General features: G+C 37.7%; 1 protein-coding gene across 3 annotated transcripts in view; it reads left to right on the forward strand.

Moving 5' to 3' along the window:
• Positions 1–637: 637 nt before the first annotated feature.
• Positions 638–14,126, forward strand: part of LOC106867774 (uncharacterized) — a 127,602-nt gene continuing 114,113 nt past the window's right edge. For all 3 annotated transcript variants that reach the window (XR_016244081.1, XR_008265410.2, XM_089362000.1), the window contains exon 1: positions 638–811. The gene's annotated coding sequence lies outside the window, so the exon portion shown is untranslated. The remainder of the gene's footprint in view (positions 812–14,126) is intronic.

Genomic DNA, 14,126 nt, shown 5'->3' on the forward strand with positions numbered 1-14,126 from the left:
AGTAACTGAAATACACAGAATTTATACGAATATACATATCAAGGAATCATTACCATCACTGTACACTATAATTTTGGTAATATAGTGTCCTTGACGATCCAAAACAGTCTTTCTAATAGTACACAACAATTTCAATCGTTCCCATTTTGAGAGCTTAATAAATCGGATATCGATATTATCGATTTCTTTAAAAAAGCGCATTTCAAATTGATAATAGAAAGGAAGGGAATATGTGACTATAATTCGTTTTCCTCTGGGAAAATAATCAATGCAGGTAAAAATTTAACGGTAACATTCGGAGAAATGAAACACGGTAAAGTTCCGAAACTAAGCCCGTCTCATGCTTACATTTATTATTCGATCGTGCGAATTCTTTCTTAAGAATATGAAACAATAAAAGTGCACAGTATTCTTATATTTTCTCATATAGTTTTAAAAGTAGAATTAACGAGAAAAAAAAAAAATGAAACGCCGTGAATCGAAACCGAATCGCCGTCTTGACACTGGGAGCTTTACCTGTTTCTGTGTCTGTAAAAATCGTTATTATTAGAAGGGGACTAGAAGCAGCATTCACCGTGTGTAAGCAAGTGCTTGTATCAGAAAAATGTAAGGATTAGCTTCCGGTCTCATTAAAACTGACAGATGACAATTTGAATTACAACGGAGGAAGACTTGCTTTAACTTCCATCAACCTTTGTATACGTTTGGCGTATATATATACATACACACACACATATATATATATACACATATATACATATATATATATAATTGTTTCATCATGATTATACCTCCCGACTTAATGTGGCTGGTGAGTAGCATTTATAGCGATTTCTGCATCTATCTAGCTATGTATTTGTTTGTCTGTCTGTCTGTTTATCCATCTATGTGTCTTGAAGATAATCACGAAGAGATCCATACAGCTTAATGATCTGTTTAAGAAAACAAAAACTTTCCAGGTTGTTTAACATCAATCACACCCTTTATCCTTTGGATCCGGCATGATCGATATAATTAGATCAATAGTTGTAACAATAACTTTTCTTATTGGGGGGTTAGGACAAGTGATCGTTATTGGAACCATTACAATACTTCGGATTTGCAAAGAAGGGCAAAGATCAGACTGTGTGATGTTCATGCCTTTCTTCTTGGCTGGTTTTAGCGGAATAAAAGAAAGGAATCGATATCAGCTGAGAAACGAATCTACCATTTGTAGAATTGTTTCTAATTTTGGGACAAGGCCAGCAATTTGATGACGGATGGGGCTTGGTCGATTGAACCGATCCTAGTATTCGATTGGTATCTTATTTTATTGATCCCGAAAGGGCGAAAGGTAAAGTTCATCTCAACTCAGAATGCAAAGAGCCAGAAGAAATAGCGCTATACATTTTGTTCGACGCGCTAACGATTCTGCCGGAAAATATGTAATTATAGTTTTTGTTTTGATTCTTTAAATACATGGAACCTATATTGAGGAAGAAGGGGGAGGAGGGGAAAATAGTGATGTTGTGGCATTCATTCTGTGTTAGGGAAGAGAAGTAAAAGGTTCGAAGTGGACCGGGTCCAAGTCTTTAATAATTGTGGTTAACAATATATTGGTGATGCCTAAAAATTATTGAAATAGGATATTGGATCTTTTTGATATTCATGCCTTTCCCAATGGTTTTACCAACACAACTGAAGAAGTAGTTGTGTTTGGAGAAATCAAAGGGTTTTGAATAATGTAATCCTTCTGTACTGCCGTTGGACCTGATGGATTTCTAATCAAATCTCCCTCTCGTCACACACAAATCCATTGTAATGTAAAACGAAAGGAACACATTACAGAATGTAGTCCTAGATAACCCACAAGGCTGTATGTATAGTCATGGGTGGAATGCTTTGGGATTAGGGTTTTCTCTCTCAGAGATGCCTGAGATTAAACAACATTTCTTTTGTGGTACTTCATAAAAAAAGCAGGGTATGTTACAGACTTGAGGTAGCAGACGATTTGGTTTCGATTCTCAGAGCATTTCTCCTCTCTTATTGTTACATGTGTCCTTGGAGAAGGCATAAACATCATAACAGCCTTAAATCCCATCCGTTAATTCCAATACCAATAATATTCCCGAAATAAATTCGAGTTCTTGTAATTCTTTATTATTATTTTTAAATGCTTCTGCGATACAAATCACCAGAGTTGTTTTATTATGGATAGAAAATGTATATTTGGAACGTTCGTGCCTTTTCCCACCACATATTAACAACATAACAAATGCTAATTGAATGCCAACATATGTATCTATCCGATATTTCGGTGGATCGAGTCTGAGGTTCAATTCTAATTCCCAGTATCAAAAAACATGAATTCTCCATTAGATTTTAATAATTATCGAAATATTTGTTTACATTTTAATCGTCAACTCTTAATGCTTTCTTTTCTTTCTTCTGTCTTCTTTTTTTTTTTTATATTCTTCGTTCTTTCATTCATTCATTCATCTTTCGTTTTCTTCCGTCATCTCTTCGTCAATTATGTTCTTTAGCATTCTTCATTATTTCTTACAGCAGCAGTTTTCGTTGTTAAAACGAATTCCTGTATTTTTTTTCTCTTTCTTTGTGAATTTATAATTTCTGTTGATTTCCATTATATCACCTACAAATTAATGACAACACATAGATCAAACATCTGGCTCACGGGCCAAACAAAATATATTTTGACGAACTCACGATCATCTATCTATCTATCTATCTATCTATCTATCTATACACACACACACATTTATATACACACGCACATATATGCATACATGCATACACACACGCTCACACATCCCTGTAATATAAATTCTTTAGATGTATGCTTTCCACAAATATATGCCCTTCACATACATGTATACGTGTACACGCTAGATTTGTACACAAACACACAATCTCATTTTTATTAATTTGTCCTCTTTATAAACATATACATGCCAAAGTAGATTTTACATTTAAGGTCACATATCCACACACACACACGCGTGAATAAATCACAGTATGTCATAATATGTAGTTTCACAGTTTCTACAAACCAAAGCAATTCCATTATTCTCTCAGTGTGGAATATGTTCTAATTCTTCGTATCACTTAATGGGATTAATAGCAGACATTCAGCCTCCTCAGTTTCCGTCAGTGATTTTTTCCATCTCGTAAGAGTATTTGGTTCGTTCTCATATCGTCGAATATTGTTGTTTAATGGTATAAAGGAGAAAGGGTCGGACTCACGAACATTTTCTGGGCCTCAAATACTGATGTGAGATAGGGATTGAACAGGCTTGTAATCTCGGACATTCCAACTGTGACCATAACATCTCAGACAAGTGTATCCAGTTCAACATTGTCCCAAGGTTCCTTTTGTATATATATATATATATATATATATATATATATATATATATATAATATAGGTTTGGGTGTGATGTTAGAGATGTGGCTATTATTTCTAGCCAGTCGAGCAACTTCATTAGCTCATCGTGTCTGTGAAATGATTCAGTTAAGGTTTTATTTAAAATTTAGTGTATCGTACATAAATATGGAACTGCCCCTTTCTTCTGCAAACTATACTCTTGGGAGGAGTTGGATTCATGACCACAAGCACCCAAAAATGCTTGTCAAAGGAGTCTCAGTGTGGTCACTCGACTTGCTAGAAATAGCTGTCAAATCTTCTCAGACTACATCCTGCTGCCTTAATTAAGGAGAATCATGTAGGATGATATAGTCTTAGATAAACTGAAGCTGAAGGAAAAAAACCAAAAAAGGGATTATTGCAGATGGAACATTTCTGATTATGGGGTTTGCTGAATCGGAGCTGAGATTGGGCTTAATGTGCTATTGTTGCCTCTCTAATATACCTAATACTTGGGTGGGTACCCTCATTGAGTGCTCTTTTACACAGGGTTACTGCTACCATACCCAACAGATGGAAAAATGTGAGCCCAAGGTGAGTCTCAACATGGTCATCCAACATTCTAGAAATAGTAGTCAAATCTCTCGCAAACCACACATTTGGCACTTGAGTTGTCTGTAGTGGAACCAATTCTGCTAGTAATATTTTGCTTGGATATAGGGGAGCTGTTTGCTGACAGGCCTACCTGGGATCATTGAATTCCAGAAAGGTAACTTCCTGGAATCTAAAAGATTGCAGACTTACAACCTGTGAGCCATGATTTCTTCCTTCCTTGTCTTCTGCCAATCTCTGATAGCAACGACTGCTATCTTTAGCAGTTACTGTTACAATGTGAAGACACATGACTCAGTGGTTAGAGTGTCAGGCTCACAATCATGAGGTAGTGAGTTCAGTTCCTGGACCAGGCTGCATGTTGTATTCTTAAGCAAGTCACTTTATTTTATGTTGCTCTAGTTTACTCAGCTGTAGAAATGAGTTGTGGCGTTACTGGTGCCAAGCTGTATCGGCCCCTTTGCCTCCTTTCCCTTGGATGACATTGGTGGCATGGAGAGAGAAGGCTGGTATGCATGGGCGACTGTTGGTCTTCCATAAAAACAACCCTAGGTTATGCGTTTGCCGGTGAGGCAACTTTCCGACCAGACTTGTGCCCCAGAGGGGAACCTCTTAGGTGCGCCCATGGTCATTCATGACCAATGGAGTTGAGTACTGTTACCATGTATAATATATCTATCGTTGTAAACATTTAGATTTCAAGTTGCTGCTGCAATTGAATAACAAAAAGCTAGTTTCATGACGGAGGGGGATGGAGGTTTGTCTTTTATCCCTGCATATGATATTGAACATATTTGGTAACTTATTCAAATACCTTCTGTCACTATTGACATTCACTTGGCTGAGTGAGAGAACCTACACACTGTTGCTCAATCTGCTAAAAATAGCAACTAAATCTTCTTCCAATCACACACCATCACTTTGTAAATGGACATGTTAAATAATGTTGTCCTCGGCTCTCTGCACAAGGAATTCAGCTGGATTGTCATTGATGGAATGTCTTTGATCATTGGTCTGTTTTGTCAGGGCTTGTTTAAACATGAGATAAATAATTCTTTCTTTGGACCCTGAACTTTTGATGGAATCATAGAGATCCCATCCAGGTAAATGGGGTACCTAGTGTATTGTACACCTGTGTAGATTCCATCCCTTCTTCAGGTCTCAACATAACCCTTTTCTTTGTTTAGAAAGAGAAAGGAAGAGTCAACTGCCAGAAATGTTTATTTTAGGGATCCTGAAAGGCCCAGTCGACTTCAGTGGAATTCTAACAGATGGCTAGAATAATGAATGCTCCAAAGCATTCTATCCAATGCTTCAGCAACTCTGCCAGTATTCCAAAATAGCAACAGATTTTGACTTCTTGCATTATCAAATATTTCTTTTGCGTTCTGAGTTGAAATCCTACCTGGATCAACTTCACTTCTCATTCCTCCTGGGTCAACAAAATAACTTCTGGACAAATATAAAATGGCTTCTTCACTTTCTCCAAAATTTGTTGCCTTTGTAACCCCTTGATGCTCTTTCCTGTTGTGAATCGTGAGATGAAGTAGTGACCCCTGGTTGAAGCAGACTCCCTTTAGACAAACTATTTATTTAAACCCTTTCACCAACATCAACATGAATATCATCGTCATCATCATCGTTGTTTAACATCCACCTTCCATGCTGGCAAACCTTATTACCTTCTTCTATGAAAGTGTAGTTTTGTGACTAATTAATAATTAATAATTAAGTCATTAATATTCTGTGTGTTTGTAAGTGTTGTTGTTTATGTGAGTCTCATTGAACCAAACCTTTGATCATGGGGTACCACCTCTGATCATCCTGTCTTTTTGAAGACTGTATGTAGTGGTGTGATTTGAGGGAAGTTTGGCTACTATTTCTAGCAGTTGAGCAACTCTATGGAGTTTCCCCCTTTGCCTTGTGTTACAGATGGGTTTGTGAATCATTTGAGATGTAGTGGCAGCAGGGGGTGGGGAGAACGAGGTGGTGGTGGTGGTTCCTTCAACATGGATCTGAAAATAGCAACAGATAGAGAAGAATTACAAGTGATGGGAGTCAAAGAAAGCGGGTGGGGGAGTTGTGTAGGGATTAGTGGATACTAAAGGATGATTGGTGGTGGTGGTGGTGGGGAGTTGAGGAGGGGTGGACAGGAAAGACTTTAAAGGTGTGAGAGGGAGGAGGAGGAGGAGGAGAAAGAGATGTGAACCCTTGGAAGATGAAAGAGATTATAAAGAATGTGAAAAAGGAGGAGATTCTGTGTATGTGTGAGGGGGGGGGATGCCGCATCCCTCCATCTTTTCTCTTCACCATTAGGAAGGAAAGGTAAAAGAAAGGAAAAGAAAGAAGGAGTGAAAGTAGAGATGAAATTTGGTAGACAGACAAAAAGATGTTTTCAGTTTAGTAAAAATATCTGAAGCAAAAAAAAAAGGTTACCTAACTGTTTGGTAGAAAAGAGAACTGCTTCCATCCTCCTCCTCCTCCTCCTGCTGCCAATTCCTTAACAGTTTTTCAAACTTGAGGTGTGTGACCTAAAAAAGGCCCATTTCCTTACTAATATCTTCCTCCTCCCTTCTTTATTGCTGCTGTTGAGATGAAAGTACTTAGGGGGGTAACTTGTGTGTATGTGTGTGTTTAGTGTTTTTTCTTCTTTTTTTTATATTTGTTGTACTTTCTGTTGACTCATCTTCTAAAAATGTGTTAAGGGGTTTAGTTAGTCCCCTGCTGAAATTTATTTATCTCTCCCCCCCCCACACACATCACCCACCATTCCTTGGTGTTAAGAAGATACCATTAAAGTAATCCTATACTGTTAAAGAAAAACTAGAAATAAGAAATTGAGCTGTTTTAGAGTTTTCACTTTTTGTTTGTTTTTGTTTTGCTCTGGCATGGCTGTGTGGTGAAGAAGTTTGACTTGCAATCACATCGTCACAAGTTCAGTCCCACCTTGAGCTGCACCTTGAGCACATGACTAGCCCAGGGTCAACCGATGTTCATCTTATGTGTGTGTGTGTCTATCCTCTTTACTTCTTGCCTACAAGTGTTGGTTTGTTTACTCTCAGTTTTAACTCAGCAGCTTGATAGAATAAGACCCAGCATCATTTGAGGATTAAGTATCTTTGCTTAAAGAAGCAGCACAAGGATGGTGACAGGGTTGACAGTTTAGTAATTGCTGACCTTTTGGCCACTTATTCACTAAACCCTCTTGATTTGGTTATTTGTACAACAAAAAAAAAAAAAAAAAAAAGAAAACAGAACATGAAGGTTAACTCTGGGAATTTCCAAGAAATGTTCTCATTTCTACTTAAGTAGAAATGAGATTGAGTAAATCTGTGATCAAGCCATAACTATTTGTCATTTCTGTTTTGTTGTAAATGTATCTTGCTACCATTAGGGTGTAATTAAGGAATGATTTAACTACTACTTCTAGCAAATTCAGCCATGTAGAACTTGTTTGGTCATCATTCTAGCTGTGGTCATCTTTATTAGTGCATCTGGAGGCATGGCATATTACTTTAAGATCTGGGTTCCAGGAACATATGGTCTGTATTTCAAAGATGTTAGAGAATTTGTTATAGAGAGTGGGTTGTTAAGAAAACCACAGGAAAACATGGTAGAATCCTCGTATATTGCTATTAAAAAAATTTTTTTTACACATTTCTTAGTGAAATATAGTCTCACTAATGATATTGCTCTCCCCTCAAGCTAAAGACCTTTATTCATTTATTTATTTATTCATTCGCCCCCCCCCCCATCCCACCCCCATGTGAGAATGTAGCTAATTACCTCAGCTCCAGTTTATTTCTGGCTTCTATTTTATTAACCCAGAATCAACCTCAGCTGCATTTGGACCGAAAGACCCTTCCTTCTTGGTGCTTATGAAATGCACAGTTATTCCTGCACCGATTTTTCTTGATATGATTTTAAGTTCAGAAACATTGCTGACGTGGAAATCCTTTCTTTGGATTGATTTTGTGAGTAGACAGCAGTGGTGGTGGTGGTGAGGTGGGTGGGTGGGTGTGTGTGAAAAGTCTGAATGGAGATAGTGTCGAGAAGAGGGCCAGAGACTCTGTTTAGTCTTGGCAGAGCAGGAGTAGAAGCAAGCCAGTCTTTTTGGTGTTGGTCAACAAATGAACAAAAACTACATAGAGCAGAGTGGACACTTAAGTCCTCGTTGGGGACAAGACAACTTCTCTAGTATTGAGTTCAGTGAAAGCATGTGATAAGAATAAGACTAGTGAATAATAATAATAATGATAATAATAAAAGCAAATGATAATGATAATAATAATAATAATAATAATAATAATAAAAGCAAATAATAATGATAATAATAATAATAATAATAATAATAATAAAAGCAAATAATAATGATAATAATAATAATAATAATGATGGTTTTAAATTTTGGCACAGGACCAGCAGTTTTTGAGGGAAGGGGTAAGTCGATGACATTGATCCCCAGTATTTGACCGGTACATATGTCGACCCCAAACTGATGAAAGGCAAAGTTGACCCCAGTGGCATTGATGTTTCACAGAAGAGAAAAACAGAAAGAATAGTCCCAACAGATTTTTTCAACTTCTGATTATTATTTCACAGCCAGCTCTCTCTCTATTTTGAAACCCGACACTGCATCGAAACAGAATTGAGGAATTTCTAGTTGCTACAACATCTGTGACTGGAACATTTTACCATTCTTATGTTATCTCATGGCAGCAGTTGTTTAACCTTTTCAAGTCAATATCTACCAATCACTATGACGACTATCATTGTCTTCAAGTTGCTCAAATTACTTAGCATCCTCGTCTAATTCTGTCTCGAATGAGATAAGGTGAAGTAGGACTTCTTCAGGGTTTTGTTCTGGGTCCCCTGTCAACCCTTTCAAGTCTACTGACTGTCAGTTACACTTGTTATTTACTGAAATTGTTTTGGCAGAAATGTCAGCACGCTGGGCGAAATGCTTAGCGGTATTTCGTCGGTCGACTTTGCTTTTCATCCTTTCGGGGTCGATAAATTAAGTACCAGTTGCGTACTGGGGTCGATCTAATCGACTGGCCTTGCTCCTCAAAAATTTCAGGTTCAGATGATAAAAAGATATCCAAAAAGGCAGTCCACAATCTTTCAACACTTTTTTTGTAATTCATAATTCTATATTTCTGTGATGAAGAATTTACATTAGTTGGAATGGTATCCCCATCTTGACTGCTGCTTTTTTCTATGTTTCGGCTGCTGTAAGGCTCCTGTGTTGGAATTGGTGGTTGTATCAGAATTTCAAACCTAACCCTTTATTTGATCCACAGGGTACGCTTTTCTCATTCCATTCTCTGCACTTCATGACATTTTTGAATTATGTGAATTTCTTCAGTGCCTTGCCTGGGATTGAACTCAGAAACTCTACGTGACTGTACTGTTTTAACCAATGTCTTTATCTGCTACATTGTGCCCGTGGAAGTTGATTATATATATGGAGAGAGAGAGAGAGAAAGAATATCTGACTGATCTCCTTTTAAGGCATGTATAAATTTGGCTGACCATGAAATCAAGAGGTTTGATTTTGAACATAAAATCTTCACCCTGTAAATTCTTCTTGTTTGTTATGTTTTACTATAAAACTTTGCTTCCCTCATGGAATTGTCATATGTCACCAAAATATATGGTGCTGTATCACCTGGGAAATATTTGGCAGAGTATTGCTTGAAGAAATGACAGTTTGTGAAATTAAGAACTTACATAATGCTATTTGTTAATTTACACAATTGTATTTCGAAGGAACATGCTGTGGAAACAAGTGTAGTGACACTCTGAAGTATCCATTCCTTTTGTTCTTGTTTGTTATGTAAATAGGCAGACAGACAGACAGACACATATGGAAGTATTTCAGAGAGAGAAAGACAATGAAACAGTGTTTGGGGTATGACATGTAAGATAAAAATGTGTGTAGTTTGGGAGGGAGGGGGTGAGTGAAAGAGAAAGTGAATTGGGGGTGGGGGCAAGGAGAAGGGAGCAAGTAAATGAGACAAATGAGGTGGGAAAGAGAAAGTGAGTGGAAGAGAGAGTGAATGAATGAAAGAGTGAAAGGTAGGTGAAGGAGGATAATGAGAATAAAAGAAGAGTAAATGATGGAGAGGTGAAAATAGAAAGAAAAAAGTTATTAAGAATTATTACAAATGAAAAGGAAATATTTTAAGACAGGAAACCTTGTTTTTTTTTTATTTTCCTGCATCTTTAAGATTCCATTCCATAAAAAATAAAGAATTTTCGTTTGGATATTGTAAATATTTTCTTTTGTATAAAAGATGTTGAGAAAATCTTTTCAACTCTAATTGTGAGAATAGAATTTAACTCTTTCTTGGCAGCTGTTTCGAACATTAAATTACTGGTGTGTTAACAGTGTTTTTCTTTCATTGCTATAACATATTATAGACCAAACTCATAGATTTAACAACCGACATTGTATGTTATGATGAATCTACCATTTTCCAATACAAGTTAAGAAGTTCCTGACCTGCAATACACCCTCCTTAACTATCCTCAAACTGCTAATGTTAATGGGTTTAAGTGAACTTGGTAGACCAGTTTGCATATTCAACACTTTCTTGACAGCTGTTTCAAACATAAAATTACTGGTGTATTATATATGTTTGTATGTATGTGTGTTTGCATTTTTGTACATACCTTTGTCTTGGCATCGTTGTCATACAATTGATTCTGTTTCTCTTTTAGTCTTTTTACAAGAACAAGTGTAGTCAAGGGGTGGGGTGGATATTAACTTGTTTGGAAGCAGGTATGAGTTGGTGACAGGAAGGGCATCTGGTTGTTAAAGAAAAAAAAACGCTGTATTAATAGGTTCCATCTGACCCATGCAAGCATGGAAAAATGGATGTTAAACAATGGTGATGATGATGATGATATCACATTAACCTTTTATTTTGTTATAATCACAGTTTTCAATACCACAACATTTTCACTTACATATACACATTAATAAACATCACCCATCTCTCTCTCTCTCTCTCTCTCTCTCTCTCTCTCTCTCTCTCTCTCTCTTTCACTCTATATCTCTCAGCCTCTCTCCTAAGATATTATTTATTTATTACTTTTTTCTCTCTAAAACTTGGTTGCAATTTGCTTTAGAATTATCTCTATACTTTGATCATTTATCTCCTTCTTTCCATATCATACTCTCTCCCTTTGACACACACACACACACACACACCTCTCACTCACACACACCTCTCACTCACACACACACACACACACCTTCACTCTCTGTCTCTCTCTCTCTCACATACACAATCTCTCTCTCTCTCTCACATACACAATCTCTCTCTCTCTCACATACACAATCTCTCTCTCTCTCACATACACAATCTCTCTCTCTCTCTCTCTCTCTCTCTCTCTCTCTCTCAATGCTTCCCACTTACTTTCTACATCAATCACTGTATTACGCCTGAGTGCTGTTAATATCTCTTGGAATATTTCCAGAACAATTCCTTGTTGCTGTCCACTCTCACTCTCCCCATCACAATTCTTGCAGCCTTCACCCAACTCAGTCTTTCAAGAGAGGAGGAATGGGAGGGTGGAAGGAGAAGTGGAGGCTAAGAGCTGGAAATCTCCACAGAATTGGTAAAAAGTTCTATTGTCACCTTTGGTGGTTTTTTATTTATTTATTCTTGACACTCCCCCACTTAGGGCCACTGCAAGGTTGCTCAGCCTGCTAGAAATAGCTGTCAGATCACTTTTAATCATACTCTTCTGTCTTAAATGGAAGGAGACTGATTAAAGCGGCCCAAAATGGAGGTCGGGGTACTCTAAGCCTGGAAAAAGGCAGGACGGTCATGGTTGGCACCACTAGGTTTAAATGAGCTGGACAACTCTGAGAAGCTCAATGCTTTCTCAGCAGTTGAGGTCTCCAGGAAGGTAGGACAACGTTGGTTTCATGTTCAAGAGATTGGTTTGGCCATCAATTAAATGGTTCTGTTTCTAGTTTGTCACTGACTGGCTTCTGTTTTTCTTGTCCAACTCCATGTCAGTGTGATTGGGGAAGAATTTCGGTCAAAGACATATCTTCACATGAGGAATGCAGACAGCAGGCTGCTGCAGATGCTCAAGGGATCATTAGAAGCAGTTGATTGCTTCTGTTACCTGGAAGACCAAGTGAGCAGTGCTGGAGGTTAAACGATGATGACGATGATGATGATAACGATGATGTATGTATGCAAAGGTACAAGGCATAGTAGTTAGGTCTGCTGTATGCATGGTCATGTGATCCTGGTTTCGATTCCCAGACCAGGATGTGTGTTGTCTTCTTGAGCAAGACACTTCATTTCACATTGCCCCAGTCTAGTCAGCTGTAACCGTAGTCCTAATTTATGTTCCTAACACTAGCTGAATGATAACTAAATTCTTTGTTATATCTAAAATAATTGAGAGAAACACAGAGATTCTCAAAATAAATACAGTAACGAAAGGGTTAAACATGAGTATGGTAACCATGATTTATTCTTTAGTTTCGTATCTTTGCCCAAAGGCCACTCTGGACATTAAACCAAGTAGACATTTTGCTAATGTCCTCTTCTGTGTTTTTTGTTTTCATGACAATTAATTAAGAGCGTTTAGCCTTCCCAACAGTATAGTTGAATTTTAAATTAAATCTAATGAAATAGATTTCTTTTTTTCATTTAATTGTAATTAATAAACAAATCTGGTTTCATGAATTGTTTCAATAATTGCTTCTGTTAAAGAATAATGGTGGAAGAATTTACTAAAACTCAAATCAAAAGAAGCTGGGGTGGGGAGGAGAAAGAGTAGGGTTGGCTGGGGGACTGGCATCAGATGGGGAAGAATGTGACCTGGAACTCTGAGGCTCCGGTGATGGCTTGACCAGTGTGCTGGAATAGGCACTGGCTGTGCCACCCCTCCCACCCACATGGTAAAAGTGTGCAACTGTAGCGGAATGGTTGTCATGTTATTAAAGTCCCATCTCAAACCAAAATAAACAAATCAATCATCAAAGAGAGACTCTTGTGATTGTCTTTTCTTTTACAGATTTAAGGCTGAGTCTCTAGAAAGAACTACATTATCAAAATGTATCCTTCCTTTTTCTTTACAACATAGTTGGTGGATAATGGGGAGATTTGACTATTATTTCTAGCATGCTATACGACCATGTAGGTCTCTCTGCTTCTTCTCCTTTGGTTCATAGTTGTTACAGTGATGGCATAGTGGTTATGGTGATGGTGGTGTTTAGTCTACAAACAATAGTTCTATACCATGGCACACAGCGCCGCAGGCGGATCTCAAGCATCCTTCCAGAGTGGCTCTCGACAAAGTGATGGTGGTGGCCTTAGAGGTGTGGCAGTATTAGTGGAAACTGTAGGGAATTATGAGTGTCTTTGGACCATTTTAGCTCAGTCTCTCACGAAAGCAGAGAAATAGTTTAGTCAGTTATCGGTAATTGGGTTACTTTTAATTGTTATCAGTAATCAATCTGAGAAGACACTCGACTCTACTGTCTTAAAACCAAGCACATAAAATAAAAAACGAAAGAAGGATTCATTACATTGTACAGTCTTAGATACACTATGCCTGTAAAAGAAAAGCCGTAATTGTGAAGCCTTTTTCGATATTTTGACTGCAGCAAGGCTTACCACACGTTGAACATTGCAGAGTTTGTGGCGAGTAAAGCTATTTTTTCGTAAGCGTGCATCATGTCTTTTTACAAACACACACACACACACACACACACGCACTCTTACAAAACCAGGTCTTCTAAAGTGCCAAGTGGAGGGGAGATAACTCTTTTCTATGCAGTTTCATCTTATCCGTTCTCTCCCCCCACCCTCTCTCTCTCTCAACCAATTTTTCTCGCTCATTAAAAGCTTTATAGGAATATACTGTTTGTTTACTGATATTTTTGTCTCCCATAAACATTTTATGTTTCCCTTCTCACTCTATCTTTTAATCTAAAAGTCCTTTGTTGTTCGTCGTCTTTTCTAAAATGCTATTTTTTTTATCTTCCATTCCCATCGTCATTTAACCAAACCCGCGCATCATACACTCTGCTTATATGTGTGTGTGTGTGTGTGTGTGTGTGTGTGTGGCTGTGTGGTAAGAAGTTTGCTTCCCAACCATGTTGTCCCAGGTT

This window comes from Octopus bimaculoides, chromosome 13 (genome assembly GCF_046866305.1).
Source record: "Octopus bimaculoides isolate indiv1 chromosome 13, ASM4686630v1, whole genome shotgun sequence".
In the NCBI taxonomy this organism is placed as follows: domain Eukaryota; kingdom Metazoa; phylum Mollusca; class Cephalopoda; order Octopoda; family Octopodidae; genus Octopus; species Octopus bimaculoides.